This window comes from Salmo trutta, chromosome 16 (genome assembly GCF_901001165.1).
Source record: "Salmo trutta chromosome 16, fSalTru1.1, whole genome shotgun sequence".
NCBI classification, from domain to species: domain Eukaryota; kingdom Metazoa; phylum Chordata; class Actinopteri; order Salmoniformes; family Salmonidae; genus Salmo; species Salmo trutta.
Genome location: NC_042972.1, coordinates 18808054 through 18826910, shown reverse-complemented (window position 1 = coordinate 18826910; position 18857 = coordinate 18808054). Strand labels below are relative to the sequence as shown.

At 43.2% G+C, this 18857-nt stretch overlaps 1 pseudogene; it reads left to right on the top strand.

Moving 5' to 3' along the window:
* Positions 1–2466: 2466 nt before the first annotated feature.
* LOC115151178 (ras association domain-containing protein 1-like) lies at positions 2467–18725 on the top strand (annotated as a pseudogene).
* The last annotated feature ends 132 nt before the right edge of the window (positions 18726–18857 follow it).

Here is an 18857-nt window from a genome sequence, read left to right as displayed (position 1 = left end):
TCTCTCTCTTTCTCTCTGTGTCTCTAACTTTCTCTCTGTCACTCTATCTGTGTCTTTCTCTCTCTCTCTCTGTCTCGGTCTCTCTCTCTCTGTCCATCTGTCTTTCTCTCTGTCTGTCTGTTTGATTATACACTACATGTATCTTAGTTTCTATTTCAACTGTGTACAAATGGACAGGAAGGAAACAAGCTGTTTGCATCATTACTTTTTCCTCTTGCCTTCTATTTGCTTTCTCAAGAATGAGAAAAAAAAATGTTTATACAACACAACACATCAAAAGGTAGGAATACACTTTCTTGTAATTCATGAAATGGTTTCGGTTCAGGATTACCAACTGGGTCAATATTAATAATGCAACATAATTCTTGTGAATTAGTTTTGCATCCTGTTCATTAATGTTGGTTTACTCGGCAGAAAATAACCTACTCTGATTGATTCATTGAAATGAGGGGATAAATTTCGGTTTTCAGCAGCCATAGCAAATCAGAATGGAAAAACAATTAAAATTTGTGTTTTTTTTCCAATGGGAGAGAAGTAGAGGATTCCTCCCACCACTGTGACCCATGGCCCAGTGTCAGACTCTCTCTCTCTCAGCCCAGTGTTAGGTTATCTACTATGGGCCTCTTGGAGTCCCTCCCCTCCCTTGGCCCTGAAAAAGATGGGACTTCCTCTCTGAGCAAGGAAGAAGATCAAGGATGAACATAAACTCACGCTGGGAGAAAACCATAAAAAGCAGGGAACATGATAGTGTATAGGCCAACCATGCAGATCACTATAGGGGGGGTCTGCCTCCCCATAGCCTACACCTGCTGTTTATCACTTCATTCATCTTGTTCTATATATATTGCCTTTAAAATTCATACAATATAGCCGAACTCCTCTGCTTACAGGAGAACATGGCTCCATATTTCTAACCCGAGGCTTCTCTTCGGGTGATTTCCAAAACATTGATCAGCTGAACATTTTAATATTTAATCAGTCAGACAGGGCATTTGGAGAGTTGGAAATTACACAATGTCTTGGAATATCATATCTGATTAATATTTTAATATACAAAATTACATACCTAGTCTAGTATTTTAATATCACATCTCATAAAATTGACTTTCTCTCACACCTTACTGCTGATCGATTTCAGCACCTTCAGCACGCCTTCAGCACTGGACAGCTCTCTATTGGCATGTACTTGCAACTTGTTTCATGTGAACGATTACATTTTAAAAAACTTTCAGGAATTTGTAGCCTGTAAAAGTAGTAAATGTAGAAATATTCTGCTCTGTTTGATGGAGAAGAAGCTATCCCGGTAAACGGATGAGTGGGGAACGACCTGAAACAGGATCGGATTAGGCATCAGTAATCTCTCAACGACAGTGTGCATGCACAAACATTGATGAGATTGACAAACAGATTTGGGGGGAGAAAAAAACGAATCTATGGCCCTAAACCTTGGACCCCAGTCAACATTTGCCCACGGTTAATTCGTAACCAACGACGAGGAGGTGAACACAAAGAGAGGTGAGCAGACTTCCAAAATCCTCTTTTACGAACGTACGGTTTGTGGTGCATCATGGTGGGTCGCACGCGGTGTCACTAAAACTGGGTAACTCACCCGGTTTCAGAGAGCCATCGGATTAAAACGGGTGGTTAACTGGTCGTTATTAACATCATCATCGAGACTAGTGATGTTGTGGAATGTATATATATCTATAGCCTAGTGTTAAATTACGTTTAAAGAAACGATGTGATGACCTCAATAACATCTCCAATGGTAAATTACAATTTAACACCAATATACATTATAGGCTTTCCTTTTAACCTATAGATTAAAAAAAAACTGTTAAACATGGTCGAGTCTGTGTAACTAATGTGTAACCAATGTGGATAGTTCCCTCCTGTCTCAGCCTCCAGTATTTATGCTGCAGTAGTTTATGTGCCGGGGGGCTAGGGTCAGTCTGTTTCATCTGGAGTATTCTCTTGTCTTATCCGGTGTCCTGTGTGAATTTAAATATGCTCTCTCTAATTCTCTCTTTCTTTCTTTCTCTCGGAGGACCTGAGCCCTAGGACCATGCCTCGGGACTACCTGGCATGATGACTCCTTGCTGTCCCCAGTCCACCTGGCCATGCTGCTGCTCCAGTTTCAACTGTTCTGCCTGTGGCTACGGAACCCTGACCTGTTCACCGGACGTGCTTGTTGCACCCTCGACAACTACAATGATTATTATTATTTGACCATGTTGGTCATTTATGAACATTTTAACATCTTGACCATGTTCTGTTATAATATCCACCCGGCACAGCCAGAAGAGGACTGGCCACCCCTCATAGCCTGGCTCCTCTCTAGGTTTCTCCCTAGGTTTTTGGCCTTTCTAGGGAGTTTTTCCTAGGGAGTTTTTCCTAGCCACCGTGCCTCTTTCACATGCATTGCTTGCTGTTTGGGGTTTTAGGCTGGGTTTTTGTACAGCACTTTGAGATTTCAGCTGATATACGAAGGGCTATATAAATAAATTTGATTTGATTTGATTTGATAGTTGTTGCTGAGCTACGCATAGTGGTGACCCAGTTGGCGAGGTGTGACCGTGCAGCGCCTGTTCTTATTCTTGTCAATACAGTATGCTATAGGGGACACAATAGTTCCAACTCCAACAACTGCATTCCTAATATCAAAAATATTATAGTTGCACTTGACTTGGTCACAGCTAGGGGGTATAGGGGGTCGACCTTTGTCAGGGCTGCTCTTTTAGCTAAGATATATCACTTGCAGTTCAGAGTGAAGGAAATCCTTTATTCTATTCCAGAAGTTATAGCCTAAATGAGCATACAGCATATGCTTGGAATAGCAATATATAGGCTATTGTCATTCAACCTCTCAATTGTATGCATTCCCTAGTAGAATAGTGCCTTTTTGTCTACGGTCTGTATAGTCATGGATTATTTTTTCCTCATGTCAATCCCTGCTGAGTGCCTCTTTCCCAACAGTCACATGAATACAGGTGGCCTGTCATGTTGTCATGTTTCTGTCATGTCAAAAGCTTCCATTGAATGTCTGTAATATCTTCCTCATTCGCTGTCACGTGAAAGCTATGCTCTCTGCTGTGCTCTCGTGCAAGATTAAACTAGTCAACTTTCCCAACTTGTCTTTCTCTAGTTTTGGTGGATGAAAATACAGTCTGTGAATGGCATGGTGAAAGGAATGAGTGCAGCTAGCTGGTTCATCTTCTGTCTTTCTGTTCCAGGTATAGACAGCAGTCAGAATACTGGGATGTGATGAAGTCTGATTGTGATTATAGAACTCCTGTAGAAAGCCTGGTTGGTCTGTAACAGAGCCTGAAGAGGACTCCATGAACAGATGTTGTTCAGCTGACACCTGTTCTGGCACACTGCTCATCACGCCGAAGATAGCTTTAAATACAGATGCTGCGAAGGTCCGTGGACGGATTAATACCAGCGAGACTGAGTTCGCTGCATGGACCAGGTGTAGGTGTAGTCCATGCTAACCATGGGCAGTGAGCCCCCACAGGCCGTTGCCCGGCTGTTTGCCTGGGTCAACGGGATCTCCAAGTGTGAGCTGATTGAGCTGAAAGATCTCAGCCTAAATGATTGCATTGAGCTGGCACCGGAACCACCAGCCGCTCTGCCCCCAGCAGCACCCCTGACTCCCAGGCAGGTGAGGTATTCGCAGAGGTCCAGCCAGGTGGTCCGGCTGGTGGAGGACAGTGTGAGAGTTGAGGGGCCCTCGTGGTTCACAGGGCAGGGTGGGAAGGGACATGACTTCCAGCCCTGCAGCTACACCCAGATCACATGGTGCGACCTGTGTGGAGAATTCATCTGGGGCTTTTACAAACAGAGCCTGAGCTGTGCTAGTAAGTACCAACCCTGTGTGTGTGTGTGTGTGTGTGTGTGTGTGTGTGTGTGTGTGTGTGTGTGTGTTGTGTGTGTGTGTGTGTGTGTGTGTGTGTGTGTGTGTGTGTGTGTGTGTGTGTGTGTGTGTGTGTGTGTGTGTGTGTGTGTGTGTGTGTGTGTGTGTGTGTGTTTGATCACTATATGTGTGTTGGTATGTGGGTATATACACTGATAATACCAAACATTTGCACCCCCCCTTTTACCCTCAGAACAGCTTCAATTCGTCGGGGCATGGACACTACAGGGTGTCGAAAGCGTTCCACAGGGATGCTGGCCCATGTTGACAACAATACTTCGCACAGTTGTGTCAAAGTTGGCTGGATGTCCTTCGGGTGGTGGACCATTCTTGATACACATGGAAAACTGTTGAGTGTGAAAAACCCAACAGTCTTACAGTTCTTGAAACAAACCTGTGTGCCTGGCACTTACTACCATGCCCAGTTCAAAGGCACTTAAATATTTTGTCTTGCCCATTCACCCTCTGAATGGCACACCTTTGCAATCCATGTCTCAATGGTCTCAAGGCTTAAAAATACTTCTTTAACTGGTCCCCCCCCTTCATCTACACTGATTTTAAGTTTATTTAACCAGTTATATCGGTAAGGGATCATAGCTTCCACCTTGATTCACCTGGTTAGTCTATGTCATGGAAAGAGAAGGTATTCTTAGTATTTGTTATACTCAGTGTATGTGCGTGTGTGTGCAGCATGTCAATTTGTGTGAGAATTGAGAGAGTCAGAAAGTCACACAAGCAGGAATATATATATATAAGCGTGTTAGCATGTTTTCTGTAGCAATCTCTTTTTCCTATAGTGTGATAGAGCCTTAAAATATTATTTCTCTCATATCTTGTGTACTCATCCCAATAGGATGTTTATTGACTGGGAATCAGATCTGTCTTATTGCATCTTAATAAAGATAACTAATCAGACTAATCTTTAGATAAAGTTGATTATTTCTCAAATATATGAACTACTCCATAAGCCAAACGGCCTGCTTTTTGGATTTGTTTTCTCATCCAATCAGGTGAGAGCTTGTCCCAGAGCACAACCCTATCAGCAGGAAGCCTAGAGCATAGGGGATAGCAGGAGCATGGGAACATTCTTGTCTTCTAAAATAACCTTTGGACTGCATTTATTTCTGTGTTGTGTATTTTAAGTGACAGTGAAGAAAGGAACTGCAACAGCCATCAAAAATATATGGCCAATCCCAAGTGGGCCACTAGACCCTATGCACTTGTGGAGACCAGAGAAGATTTCACATGTGGTATCTTTAAGCTTTCTTAATATGAATGCACTAACTTTAAGTCCCTCTGGATAAGAGTGTTTGCTAAAGGACTCAAATGTAAATGTAAAAATTGTAATAGCTCCCCCTTGCCCTCTGATTTCTTATAGCAATCAAGTCTTCTCAGATCTCCACAAGGGTGTACAGTCTAGTGATCTATTTGGGATAGAGCTCACCAGCTTTGCTATTTTGTTGTCTTAGGTCTCTCTTTATGTAGTGTTGTCTCTCTTGTTGTGATGTGTGTTTTGTCCTATATTTATATTGCATTTATTTATTTATTTTAATCCCAGGCCCCTGTCCCCGCAGGAGACCTTTTGCCTTTTGGTAGGCCATAGTTGTAAATAGGAATTTGTTCTTAACGGACTTGCCTAGTTAAATAAAGTTACATTTTTTAATAAAAAAATAAATAAATTGCTTGTAATCCTAAAATCCAGAAATTACTTACCTCTGGTTCGTTCAGCCATCCCTATGGGAATTGTTTTGGGGGAATGAATAGGGATTTGGAATAAACGCAGAAATTAGGAGATCTTACGTTTTGTTATATGAGATAATATCAGTCAGTTAACATGACCTTTATGAATTATGAAGCCTTTATGTGTTTTTATTTAAGGTATAATGCCCGAGAAGCTGGTGTTTGGAGGATATATTGTTGTTAGACCCGAGACAAAGACGAGGGCCGGCAAACCGTGCCAATGTTTCCTCCAAACATTGGCTTCAAGGCATTATCACTTTTATACAACGGCTTACATATTCAAATAATAATTGACATATTTTCATGAACTTTATTTTTATGAATTTATTCATACTATTTAGTCTTTGCAAAAGACACAAATCTATGTTTGCTACCCAAACCGGCTGGTCGTTCGTTCTATCGGTTCGGTTCCCAGAGACTCGACTCAGTCGTTCAGTATTTTTGTTCTGTATCTATGGACATAACCCAGATGTTTGTTCTAAATGTTCCATTGCCATAGTGGCTGGCAGCGTTCTTATCCCTTGCTTGCTAGCTAGCCAACTACGGCTAACTCAGTCACGTCAAACAGTGCAGCCAGAATAACAAAAGTAGCTTCATTTGTTTAAGCTGCTTTCTAGTGACATTTATTTGGATACATCCATAACAATGAGCTAATGAGGCATGATTTCGCCTGGCATAGAAAATGTGCTCTCTCATCAGGTCACTGTTGTTGATAGGAGCTAGCCAACACAATCACTTCCAACTGAAGCTGGAAAGACTGCAAACTAGCTGCACACCTTATTTCAATTAACATTTCTTTGTAAATATTCATAAAAAAATTATACCAGCTGATTCATGATTTCGACTGGCTGAGTAACGCTGCCTGCCTGTCTGTCTCTCTCATCCTGACTCCCGACACGTTCATTACTATGGGAAAGCTGGAGATCTAATTTGAATATTGAAACAATGTTTCAAATGTCAGAGAAACAGACAGCAAGGTTTATACAAACCTTCGCTGTTGAAAACCTAATGTTAGTCTAAAAGAAATGTGAGATAATATCTAGATGCTTTTATAGTGGAGATCAAGTTTATAAATTGCCTGGATGGGCTGATGAGACAACAGATTGTGCAGTCAGAGGAAAGAAAGTAAATATACATTTTAACGTCATAGATTTAGCCTTGTGGAATAGCCACCTGCTGGAATGCGCTTTTAACCAATCAGAATTCAGGATTAGACCCACCCGTACCTCGACCTACTGGTGCCCCCGCACATTGACTCTGTACTGTATATAGCCTCGCTATTGTTATTTTACTGCTGCTGTTTAATGATTTGTTACTTTTATTTTCTATTTATCTATTTTTTACTCAACACGTTTTTCTTCTTAACTTCTTAAAGCATTGTTGGTTAAGGGTTTGTAAGTAAGCATTCCACTGTATATCTGTTGTATTCGGAGCATGTGCACAATCAACCGTCTCTCGTCTTCACATGTGACCCATCTCCATCTATCTACCTCTCCCCCCCCCTCTGTCTCCCATCTGTCTGTCTGTCTCCCATCTGTCTGTCTGTCTGTCTGTCTGTCTGTCTGTCTGTCTGTCTGTCTGTCTGTCTGTCTGTCTGTCTGTCTGTCTGTCTGTCTGTCTGTCTGTCTGTCTGTCTCTCTCTCTCTCTCTCTCTCTCTCTCTCTCTCTCTCTCTCTCTCTCTCTCTCTCTCTCTCTCTCTCTCTCTCTCTCTCTTATCCTACCTCATTTGCACATGCTGTATATATATTTTTCTATTATATTATTGATTGTATGTTTGTTAATTCCATGCGTAACTCTGTGTTGTTGTATGTGTCGAACGGCTTTGCTTTATCTTGGACAGGTTGCAGTTGCAAATGAGAATTTGTTCTCAACTAGCCTACCTGGTTAAATAAAAGTGAAATAAATAAACATCGGCTAAAGAGAGCATGATCACGCAGTCGTCCGGAACAGCTGATGCCCTCATGCATGTTTCAGTGTCACTTTCGAGCATAGAAGTAATTTAGCTCGTCTGGTAGGCTCGTGTCACTGGGAAGCTCGCGGCTGGGCTTTCCTTTGTAGTCTGTAATAGTTTTCAAGCCCTACCACATCAAATCAAATCAAATCAAATTTATTTGTCACATACACATGGTTAGCAGGTGTTAATGCAAGTGTAGCGAAATGCTTGTGCTTCCAGTTCCGACCATGCAGTAATATCTAACAAGTAATCTAACAATTTCATAACAACTACCTTATACACACAAGTATAAAGGAATGAGTACGAATATGTACTTAAAAATATATAAATGAGTGATGGCCGAACGGCATAGGCAAGATGCAGTAGATGGTATAAAGTACAGTATATACATATGAGATGAGCAATGAGCAATGCAGGGTATGAAAACAGTATATGAAGTGACATTGTTTAAAGTGGCTAGTGATACATTACATCAAGATGCAGTAGACGTATAGCATACAGTATATGCATAAGAGATGAGTAATGTAGGTAAGTAAACATTATGTAATATAAAGTGGCAAGTGAAAAATTGATTACTTCAATTTTACCATTAATAAAGTGGTTGGAGTTGAGTCAGTATGTTGGCAGCAGCCACTCAATGTTAGTGATGGCTGTTTAACAGTCTGATCGCCTTGAGATAGAAGCTGTTTTTCAGTCTCTCGGTCCCAGCCTTGATGCACCTGTACTGACCTCGCCTTCTGGATGATAGCGGGGTGAACAGGCAGTGGCTCGGGTGGTTGTTGTCCTTGATGATCTTTTTGGCCCTCCTGTGACATCGGGTGGTGTAGGTGTCCTGGAGGGCAGGTAGATTGCACCCGGTGATGAGTTGTGCAGACCTCACTACCCTCTGGAGAGCCTTCCGGTTATGGGCGGAGCAGCTGCCGTACCAGGCGGTGATACAGCCCGACAGGATGCTCTCGGTTGTGCATCTGTAAAAGTTTGTGAGTGTTTTTGGTGACAAGCCGAATTTCTTCAGCCTCCTGAGGTTGAAGAGGCGCCGCTGCGCCTTCTTCACCACGCTGTCTGTGTGGGTGGACCATTTCAGTTTGTCCGTGATGTGTACACCGAGGAACTTAAAACTCTCCACCTTCTCCACTACTGTCCCGTCAATGTAAATAGGGTGCTGCTCCCTCTGCTGTTTCCTGAAGTCCACAATCATCTCCTTTGTTTTGTTGACATTGAGTGTGAGGTTATTATCCTGACACCACACTCCGAGGGCCCTCACCTCCTCTCTGTAGGCCGTCTCGTCGTTGTTGGTAATCAAGCCTACCACTGTGGTGTCGTCTGCAAACTTGATGATTGAGTTGGAGGCGTGCATGGCCACGCAGTCGTGGGTGAACAGGGAGTACAGCAGAGGGCTGAGAACGCACCCTTGTGGGGACCCAGTTTTGAGGATCAGTGGGGTGGAGATGTTGTTACCTACCCTCACCACCTGGGGGCGGCCCGTCAGGAAGTCTAGGACCCAGTTGCACAGGGCGGGGTCGAGACCCAGGGTCTCGAGCTTAATGACGAGTTTGGAGGGTACTATGGTGTTAAATGCTGAGCTGTAATCGATGAACAGCATTCTTACATTGGTATTCCTCTTGTCCAGATGGGTTAGGGCAGTGTGCAGTGTGATGGCGATAGCGTCGTCTGTGGACCTATTGTGGCGGTAAGCAAATTGGAGTGGGTCTAGGGTGTCAGGTAGGGTGGAGGTGATATGGTCCTTGACTAGTCTCTCAAAGCACTTCATGATGACGGACGTGGTGTGATCATAACAATATACAGGAACTCAAGTCCTTTTGTTCACCTGACTTAGAATTCCTCACTATCAAATGCCGACCGCATTATCTACCAAGAGAATTCTCTCGATCATAATCACAGCCGTGTATATCCCCCCAAGCAGACACATCGACGGCCCTAAAAGAACTTCATTGGACTCTATGTAAACTGGAAACCACATATCCTGAGGCTGCATTTATTGTAGCCGGGGATTTTAACAAGGCTAATCTGAAAACAAGGTTCCCCAAATTCTATCAGCATATCGATTGTACCACCAGGGGTAGCAAAACCCTGGATCATTGTTATTCTACCTTCCGCGATGCATATAAGGCCCTCCCCCGCCCTCCTTTCGGAAAAGCTGACCACGACTCCATTTTGTTGCTCCCAGCCTATAGACAGAAACTAAAACAGGAAGCTCCCGCCCTCAGGTCTGTTCAACGCTGGTCCGACCAATCGGATTCCACGCTTCAAGATTGCTTCGATCACGTGGACCGGGATATGTTCCGCATTGCGTCGAACAACAACATTGACGAATACGCTGATTCGGTGTGCGAGTTCATTAAGAAGTGCATCGGTGATGTTGTTCCCACAGTGTCTATTAAAACATCCCCAAACCAGAAACTGTGGATTGATGGCAGCATTTGCGCAAAACTGAACACGTGAACCACTGCTTTTAATCAGGGCAAGGTGACCGGAAACATGACCGAATACAAACAGTGTAGCTATTCCCTCCGCAAGGCAATCAAACAAGTTAAGCGTCAGTATAGAGACAAAGTGGAGTCGCAAGTCAACGGCTCAGACACGAGAGGTATGTGGCAGGGTCTACAGTCAATCACGGACTACAAAAGAAAATCCAGCCCCATTGCGGATCTCGATGCCTTGCTCCCAGATAGACTGAACAACTTTTTTGCTCGCTTTGAGGACAATACAGTGCCACTGACACGGCCCGCTACCAAAACCTGCGGGCTCTCCTTCACTCTAGCCAACGTGAGTAAAACATTTAAACGTTTTAACCCTCGCAAGGCTGCAGGCCCAGACGGCATCCCCGGCCGCGTCCTCAGAGCATGCGCAGACCAGCTGGCTGGTGTGTTTACAGACATATTCAATCAATCCTTATCCCAGTCTGCTGTCCCCACATGCTTCAAGAGGGCCACCATTGTTCCTGTTCTCAAGAAAGCTAAGGAAACTGAGCTAAATGACTACTGCCCTGTAGCACGACGAGCGTCGGAGCCAGTGTAGTACGATTCGATCTTAGTCCTGTATTGATGCTTTGCCTGTTTGATGGTTCGTCAGAGGGCATAGCAGGATTTCTTTTAAGCTTCCGGATTAGAGTCCCGCTCCTTGAAAGCGGCAGCTCTACCCTTTGGCTCATTGCAGATGTTGTCTGTAATCCATGGTTTCTGGTTGGGGTATGTACGTACGGTCACTGTGGAGACGACGTCATCGATGCACTTATTAATGAAGCCAGTGACTGATGTGATGTACTCCTCAATGACATTTTACAGTCTGTGCTACCAAAACAGTCCTGTAGCTTAGCATCTGCTTCATCTGACCACATCTTTATTGACCGAGCCACTGGTGCTTCCTGCTTTAGTTTTTGCTTCTAAGCAGGAATCAGGAGTATAGAAATATGGTCAGATTTGCCAAATTGAGGGCGAGGAAGAGCTTTGTACGCATCTCTGTGTGTGGAGTAAAGGTGGTCTATAGTTTTTTCCCCTCTGGTTGCACATTTAACATGCTGGTAGAAATTAGGTAAAACGGATTTAAGTTGGTAAATTCCTGATCGTAGTGTTGGTAAGTTGACGTTGCTCTTATATCCAGTAGTTCTTCCCGGCTGTATGTAATAAGATTTCTTGGGGTAACAATGAAAGAAATAATACATCAAAAAACAAAATACTGCATAGTTTCCTAAGAACTTGAAGCTCGAACCATCTCTGTCGGCGCCATGCTCTCTCACCACCTCCTACTGAATAGCAGTAGGAGGACTACGCCTATCCATGACGGGAAACAGGTACAGTGTCAATTTCTCTTACTTCGGTATGTTGCACATCAACTTGCTCGTCAACAGATTCCAATGCAGCCTCGCTCTCGCTGCTGCGGCTCGTCGCCATCGCTCTTGCAAGCTAGCATCTTCAACTACTCACGTCAGTTGACTTGTGGTAGAAAGTTCAAATTTCGTCGCGGAAATTTGCAGTTACTCCTTTCTTTTCTCTGTCTCATCATAGCGACTACCAATCTGACACCATGATATGTTTGCTTCTTGTATAATGACAAACCGTGGCGTAGGTTTAACTACTTTTAATGAACATATACAGTTGAAGTCGGAATTTCACATACACTTAGGTTGGAGTCATTAAAACTTGTTTTTCAACCACTCCACACATTTCTTGTTAACAAACTATACTTTTGGCAAGTCGGTTAGGACATCTACTTTGTGCATGACACAAGTCATTTTTCCAACAATTGTTTACAGACAGATTATTTCACTTATAATTCACTGTATCATAATTCCAGTTGGTCAGAAGTTTACATACACTAAGTGCCTTTTGAACAGCTTGGAAAATTACAGAAAATTATGTCATGGCTTTAGAAGCTTCTGATAGGCTAATTGACATAATTTGAGTCAATTGGAGATGTACCTGTAGATGTATTTCAAGGGCTACCTTCAAACTCAATGCCTCTTTGCTTGACATCATGGGAGAATCAAAAGAAATCATCCAAGACCTCAGAAAATAAATTGTAGACCTACACAAGTCTGGTTCGTCCTTGGGAGAAATTTCCAAATGCCTGAAGGTACCACATTCATCTGTACAAACAATAGTATGCAAGTATAAGCTCCATGGGACCACACAGCTGTCATACCACACGGGAAGGAGATGCATTCTGTCTCCTACAGATGAACATACTTTGGTGCGGAAAGTGCAAATCACTCCCAGAACAATAGCAAAGGACCTTGTGAAGATGCTGGAGGAAACAGGTACAAATGTATCTATATCCACAGTAAAACGAGTCCTATATCGACATAACCTGAAAGGCAGCTGAGCAAGGAAGAAGCCACTGCTCCAAAACCGCCATAAAAAAGCCAGACTACGGTTTGCAACTGCACATGAGGACAAAGATCGTACTTTTTGTAGAAATGTCCTCTGGCCTGATGAAACAAAAATAGAATTGTTTGGCCATAATGACCATCGTTATGCTTGGAGGAAAAAGGGTTATGCTTGCAAGCCAAAGAACACCATCCCAACCGTGAAGCACAGGGTGGCAGCATCATGTTGTGGGGGTGCTTTGCTGCAGGAGGGACTGGTGCACTTCACAAAATAGATGGCATCATGATGTAGGAAAATGATGCGGATATATTGAAGCAACATCTGAAGACATCAGTCAGGAAGTTAAAGCTTGGTCGCAAATGGGTCTTCCAAATGGACAATGACCCCAAGCATACTTTCAAAGTTGTGGCAAAATGGCTTAAGGACAACAAAGTCAAGGTATTGGAATGGCCATCATGAAGCCCTGACCTCAATCCCATAGAATGTTTTTTGGCAGAATGAAAAAGTGTGTGCGAACAACGAGGCCTACAAACCTGACTCAGTTACACCAGCTCTGTCAGGAGGAATGGGCCAAAATTCACACAACTTATTGTGGGAAGCTTGTGGAAGGCTACCCGAAACGTTTGACCAAAGTTAAACAATTTAAAGGCAACACTACCAAATACTAATTGAGTGTATGTAAACTTCTGACCCACTTGGAATGTGATGAAAGAAATAAAAGCTGAAATTAATTATTCTCTCTACTATTATTCTGACATTTCACATTCTTAAAATAAAGTGGTGATCCTAACTGACTTAAGACAGGGAATTTTTACAAGGATTAAATGTCAGGAATTGTGAAAAACTGAGTTTAAATGTATTTGGCTAAAGTGTATGTAAACTTCCGACTTCAACTGTACTTCAGCTAGAAAACTCTTTGTTTAGCCATCCAAGGCATTCTTCAACCACCTGCCCCCGCATAGCCTGCTGGGTAGTGTAGTCTTAATGTTATTAACGCATAACAACACGTTGATTTAAACAAATTATAGGGGGAAGGGAAATATAGGCTTTTGTCCCCTATGTTTTGTCCTGTCCAATTATTTGAATAATGTATATGTCCATTCATTCCTTGCTGAGTGACATCACTTAACTATATTAGCTACAGTAGTTTCAAGGTGAACAGCGTTCAGCTCATAATGTTGTGTCATGGTGGCATGGCCCCCAGTCTTCAACAGTCTCAAAATTACCCTATGGCTATCTACTAGGCAACTATTATGTTCTCATGCTATTGCCATTTGATGCAAGAAAGTAACACATACCCAGAAACTCTCTGTAACACAGAGTTGGGTCAGGTAGTGTGAGATGTTTGTGCACACAAAGCTCCACACTGGCACAGTGTGTATTGCTTTTTTCCCAGTTGGAAGTTATTTTGGTTTTGCATGAGACATTGGAGAATTGATGCAAAGAGAACTTGTGTTGCTGTGTGGAAATGTTTAATATGCTGGTTGGAACTGGCAGAGATATGACTTCTGCTCCTCTGTTCTTGTGGAAGGCAGGGTTTCCTGATGTGCTTGCTAGCTGGGCTTGGTAGGGAGGGGGCTGAGAGAGCAAGGTTGGCCACAGCTTCCAGCTGCTTCATGCACCTGTCTTTAAACCCAAGGGAGTGAACTCGCTGTTTACTGGACAGAAAGAGAGGTTGCATTATCATGTGAAAAAGTAATGCCAGATGAGGACATAGGATACTTTGTACAACTAACTACTGTACATGGAAGGGACGTAGAACACGTTTATTTACCACATACCCCAAAAATCACTTGTTTCATGAAAAAAATAACATTTAGGAGATCTCTCATAAAGCAGGTGTATATAAAGCTATAGAACAACACAAGTAAGTTCTTTGCTGACCTCTTGTGGGGGGTTAGCTTGTGAGCCTACAGCCAGACCACAGGAATCGGTCCTAGGATAATTGTTTTGATACTCACATTCCTCTCCTCTATTTCAGATTGAACCTATTGACTGGGTGAAACGAGTGCTTTCTGTCGGTGACATCCAGCAGAAGGTGAAGGAATACAATGTTCAGATCAACAGCAATCTCTACATGGTGCTGGTATGTAAATGTAAATGAATGTACACACACACACACACACACACAAACCTGTGTCGAATGGCCAGTTAACCTCGCTTTGTAAATGAGTTGCTGACCCCTTATGTCCGGGTGTCCTGTATAAGTATGTGGTAATCTGTAAGTTAATACACTATACAAAAATGTAAACACAACATGAAACAATTTCAAAGATTTTACTGAGTTACAGTTCATATAACGCGCTGACCAAACCGGACACCAGAAGTGTGGACACGCAGGTTGAAATATCAAATCAAACTCTGAACCAATTATATTAATTTGGGGGCAGGTCAAAAAGCATTAAACATTTATGGCAACTTAGCTAGCTAGCTTGCTGTTGCTAGCTAATTTGTCCTGGAATATAAACATTGGGTTGTTATTTTACCTGAAATGCACAAGGTCCTCAACAGCGACATTTAATCCACATATAAAATGGAAAAACAAATTTGTTTATCGTTATCTCTCCTCCTTACTTCAGGCTTCTTTTTCTTCTTTGGACTTTGTATTGCGGTTGGCAACCAACTTTACAGCATTACTACAACCAACTGTGGTGTGGACCTAAATTAATCTTTCAATCACCCACATGGGTGTATGCTTCTAAACACCAATGAGAAGATGGCACGTTGGTATATGCTCTTAAAAACCAATGAGGAGATGGGAGAGGCCGGACTTGCAGCGTGTTGAGCGTCACAAATAGAACCTATTTCTATTGTAGCGCCTGGCCACGCAGATGTTTGCTGAGGCGTGCGAGCAGTATGGGTGCAATGATTGAATAACATGTATGTGTACATTTATTTTGCAACTCTCACGCACGCGACGCGAGCGGTGTGGTCAGCATGTAAGCAAATCAGTCAATTGAAATAAATTAATTAGGCTCTAATCTATGGATTTCTCATAACTGGGAATACAGATGTGCGTCTGTTAGTCACAGATACCTTTTATAAAAAAGTAGGGGCGTGTATCAGAAAACCAGTTAGTATCTGGTGTGACCACCATTTGCCTCATGCAGCGCGACACATCTCCTATGGAATGTTGTCCCACTCCACTTCAATGGCTGTGCGAAGTTGCTGGATATTGTTGGGAACTGAAACACGCTGCCATACACTTTGATCCAGAGCATCCCAAACATGTTCAATGGGTGACATGTCTGGTGAGTAATGCAGGCCATGGAAGAACTGGGACATTTTCAGCATCCAGGAATTGTTTACAGATCCTTGGACATGGGGCCGTGCATTATCATGATGAAACATGAGGTGATGGTGGCGGATGAATGGCACAATAATGGGCCTCAGGATCTCATCACGGTATCTACGTGCATTCAAATTTATATCAATAAATTGCAATTGTGTACGTTGTCCGAACTTTGTACCTGCCCATTCCATAACGCCACCGCCACCATGGGACACAGTTCACAAAGCAAACCGCTCGTTCACACAACGCCATACACGCTGTCTGCCATCTGCTCGGTACAGTTGAAACCGGGATTCGTCTGTGAAGAGCACAGTTCTCCAGCGTGCTAGTGGCCATCGAAGGTGAGTATTTGCCCACTGAAGTCGGTTACGATGCCGAACTGCAGTCAGGTCAAGACCCTGGAGAGGACGATGAGCATGCAGATGAGCTTCCCTGAGACGGTTTCTGACAGTTTATGCTGAAATTCTTTGGTTGTGCAAACCCACAATTTTTTCAGCTGTCCAGTTTGCTGGTCTCAGACGATCCCGCAGGTGAAGAAGCCGGATGTGGAGGTCCTGGGCTGTTGTGGTTACATGTGGTCTGCAGTTGTGAGGCCGGTTGGACGGACTGACAAATTCTCTAAAACAATGTTGGAGGCGGCTTATGGCAGGGAGATGAACATTCAATTCTCTGGCAACTGCTATGGGGCACATTCCTGCAGTAAGCATGCCAATTGCACATTCCTGCAGTAAGCATGCCAATCTGGGGCATTGTGTTGTGTGACAAAACAGCTAGAGTGGTCGTTTATTGTCCCCAGCACAAGGTACACCTGTGTAATGATCGTGCTGTTTAATCAGCTTCTTGATATGCCACACCTGTCAGGTGGAGGGATTATATTGGCAAAGGAGAAATACTCACTAAGAGGGATGTAAACAAATTTGCGCACAAAATTTGCGAGAAATAAGCTTTTTGTGCGTACGGACAATTTCTGGGATCTTTTAACATGGGGACAACACTTTAAATGTTGCATTTATATTTTTGTTCAGTGTATATGAGTTCCTCAGGCACATTATGTTCACACTGTATTGACATGTCCATTGACAATCCATCTAAGGACTCTATGTTCCTGTATCCTTTTTTCAGAACCGAGACGGATCATACACTGGCTTCATCAGGGTCCTTTTTAAGCTGACTCGTCCCGTGTCACTCCCATCCCCTTGGAAGGCGTCTTCACCACAGGAATCAGGGCAGCTGGGGGGGGGGGCTGAAGTGCCAGACCTCTTTCTACCTCCCCAAAGACACAGCCAAACACCTGCACATAAGCTCCCGGACACAGGCACGAGAGGTCATAGAGGCCCTGCTCAACAAGTTCACTATGGTGAACAACCCGGGCAAGTTCGCCCTGTTTGAGTGCAGTGAACGTCAAAACCAGAGTGAGTGTCCGTAAGCAATATAACCTAAATGCACTGTCATGAACATGCTCAAATCATTCCACTTAATATGATACCAAACACAATGTATGAAAATGTCCGGGTCACCTCTCTCTCTCTCTCCTCTCCCTCTCTCTCAATTGTCTGTCTGTCTGTCTGTCTGTCTGTCTGTCTGTCTGTCTGTCTGTCTGTCTGTCTGTCTGTCTGTCTGTCTGTCTGTCTGTCTGTCTGTCTGTCTGTCTGTCTGTCTGTCTGTCTGTCTGTCTGTCTATATAATATATTTCTATGTCCAAAAAATACACAAAGAGGGCTCTCATATGCGCAATACTGAAAATGAAGTGTATTGTAAAGTGTTGACAGAGTAATTACTCTGTAATGTAACTTTATTGCATTGAGATTGAACATTGAGTTACTCTCTCTCCCACAGTGGGATGCATTCAGCTTCCCTGAGCTGCACAATTTCCTGCGGATCCTTCAGCGCGAGGAGGAGGAACACGTCCGGCAGATCATCAAGCGCTACGCTCTGGGCAGGGACAGGGTGAAGGAGGCAATGGCCAGCATCACCACCCCCGGCTGATGTGATGTAATGGCATCATGGTGGAGAGGCATGCACACTATTGACCAGCAGCCACCAGGAGCATGGTACACAATATGCCATTCAGAGTTCAAAGGTCTTTAGAGCTGTCCTTGCTGTAGCAGATAGAGCACAGCACAACAACCTCTGCAGCTGTAGATGGCAAATATGGCCAAAGGGGGTTAGATAGGGGGAGAGACAGGAAGTCAGAGATCAATCATGAACATGTCCTTGAGACAGACTTTGGCCGTGTTCGAGAGGATCAACATTGTAATGTATCATGGGTAAATTGTGACTGACTGACTGATCTACAAATAATAATGAGTCGTTATTTGTAGATGTAGATGGGTGTTGTGTGGCCTGGATTGGGCACTACTGTGAATGACTGGAAGAAGTTGTCTGAGGAGTGAGGACAGAAGATAAAGCCATTGACTGGACGCCCAGGAGATGTCCTGGTCTGGACACTGCTTAACTGGAGAACTGGAGTTTTTCCACTGGGAAAATGTATTCTGCTGCTCAGATGTTGGGGGAGGGTGCGATAACTGAAGATGTAACTCTATTGTTGTTACTCTAATAATTCCCCTTGTTGTTAAAGGGATCATTGAATGCATCTGACATGGTAATCTGTTGTGGGCTTTCTCTAGATTTCTATCTTAGTTTAGGGACGTGTGATGGAACTTGACAACCGTTTTAGACCAGGGTTGTATTCAGTAGGGCATACTGTAGCAAAAATGTATTTCAATCGAAAACAAAATTCTGTGTTCTTACAGGGACAGTTTAGGTCTCTCCCTGTTTCAAAAATATTTTCTTCCTACTGCACATGGCCCAACTTTCTGGGAAGCCATCTGTCAAAATGACTCAGATAAATCTTTTACACTTTTAATTAGCCAGTGTCATGCATGTTTTATTATGGAAATTACATATCTAAGGAAATTAATCTATTTTGCAGTGTTCATATTTCCACTAATAATAAAAAGATAAGTCATTGAATATCTTTTTTGTTATCAGTGTTATTATTATGACTTAACGTTACATCACCCACTTTAGAGTAGACTATTTTGCTTATCTGCTCTCTTTCCTCATCTCCTTTCCTTCCCAACAAGGAAAGTAAAAAAAATAGACTG